We start from the raw sequence: 2147 nt of genomic DNA, 5'->3' as shown, positions 1-2147 counted from the left end.
TCCTTGAAGCCGCACTGGTCCAGGGGCTGGTCGTCGCCCACGGGGCACTCGGTCTCCTTCAGCCTGAACTCCAGCTGCCGCAGGGGATCCTGGCTCGCGTCCTGGGGAGCCGGAGCTGGGGGTGCTGCAGGGCAGGCGGGGAGCACGGTCCCCTCCTTGCTGCCCACGCGCGCGGGCTCTGCAGGCAGTGAGGATTTTCTGAAGTTGCTCAAACTCTCTGGATTCAGGCCCGCGGGCTCAGCAATGGCAGGGGTGGTCTGGCTCTGCGGGAGACACCGCAGCTCACCCGCAGCGCTCTGCACCCCAGGTCCAGGCAGGTGTTCGTGGGATCTGGGCTCAGCTTGTCCTCGTGGATGGGGTGGCAGGAAGCTCATGCATTATCCCAGTGTGTGGAGGCATCCCGGTCCTGGAGGAGCTGCAGGAAGGATTGTGCCCACGAGCTGGATCCGTCTGCTTGCCTGTTGCTGAGTGCATTTCCAGAGGCAGAGCCCCCGGGCCTGGCAGCGAGATGCAAAAGCAGGCCCCGGCTCTGGGAATCTCGGCTCTGATCCCAGCGGCGGGTGATCCTGTGGAAGATAAGCCTGCCTCACACACTTAATTCCCTATGCACGTGTAAAAGCACAGGTCTCTGCCGATACTTCAGATCTCGGTCTGGGCATCCCAGCAAAACAGCCTAGCTCAGGGCTTGAGGACCATGCCCCAGTCAATGGATCTTTAAGATGCAAGTCCTTGTGCACTGCTGCTCAATAACCCATTCTTTTAAGTGTTGCTGCACCTTCCTGCTTTGGCTTTGGTCCATAAAGTCATGAAGGGTGCAAACCAAGGGGACGGGGAACTGTTGTTCACCAAGTCCCTGAATCCCAGAACTAGGGGGCACCTGCTGAAATGAGCAGGTGAAAGAGACAATATTTTTTAAAGCAACACTTTGTTAACTCGTGGAACTCATTGCCCCAGGAGGGGGTGGAAGCAGACAGCACAGCCAGCTTCAGCACGGGACTGGATACTTTCCTGAATGATAGACCTGTTCCTGGCTATTGAACTGACTGGCTGGACATGTTTCCTCTGCCATCACCAATGGTGGATGTCAGGGATGGCATCGAACAGGAGGGGATGGATCACCGTAGAGGTATCCGGTGCAATGCTGTCCCTCTACAGCATCCACTTCTGCCGCTGTCAGGGAAGGATAGCGAGCTGGATGGACCACTGGTCTGACTCAGCCTGGCTCTGCTTAGGTTTTTATGGCCTCCAGGCAAACTGCAGAGGTTTTCCCAGCAGGTGTTATCATGACCCCTGAGGGATGATTTTTGACATGCATGAACTAGATTTGCCCAGGTGAGTCACCTTGCCAGCACCCAGGCTCTGAAGCTTGCTGCAGCGATATCCGTTCATTCAACAGCGTCTGAGGTTTCAGGTTTTACGGGGTTTTGCAGTTGTAGCGCCCTCTCATAAGCCCAGTCTAAAACCCCACGGCCAGTCTCATCTAGGACCTCTCCAGATCCGTGTATTGCCTGCATAACATTCAGCAACTCCCTGGCCTTCACGTGTCAACCTGGTACCTACAGGGAGTTTGGGAACCTGTAGCTGCTGCTGAAACCACCAGGGATTTCTTCTCCTGTAGGCAGCTGGAAATATTCCCTTGTTACTACTTTATTCAGATCCCTTGGATCCAGCTCTGATCTTATTTCACCTCACCCTCATTTGTCTACATTTATAATAGTCGGACTCACCCACAGGTCCTTGCCCTTTGCCTACAACATGCACCTGTCCAACATGATGGGACTCTTTTTTAACTCTCTCTCTCAGGCTTATTTAGTAGGGAACTGGGCTGATTTAGTTTGGAGAAGAGATGGCCCAGGGGGATTGAATAGCAGCCATCACCTCCCCACAGGGGGGCTGCAAAGAGGATGGCGCTGGGCTGGTCTCAGTGGGGGCAGATGACAGGACAAGGAGCAATGGGCTCAAGCTGCAGCAAGGGAAGTTGAGGTTGGTTATTAGGAAAAACTTTCTCACTAGGAGGCTGGTGAAGCACTGGGACAGGCTCCCAGAGAGGTGGTGGACTCTCCGTCCCTGGAGGTGTTTAAGACCCGGGTAGACCAAGCCTTGGCTGGGATGATGCAGTTGGGGCTGGTCCTGCTTTGAGGTTGGAC

The sequence above is a fragment of the Crocodylus porosus genome, unplaced genomic scaffold, assembly GCF_001723895.1.
Source record: "Crocodylus porosus isolate Cpor-Errol unplaced genomic scaffold, CroPor_comp1, whole genome shotgun sequence".
Lineage (NCBI taxonomy): Eukaryota > Metazoa > Chordata > Crocodylia > Crocodylidae > Crocodylus > Crocodylus porosus.
The sequence above is the reverse complement of the archived record's forward strand: the minus strand, read 5'-3'. Positions refer to the sequence as shown.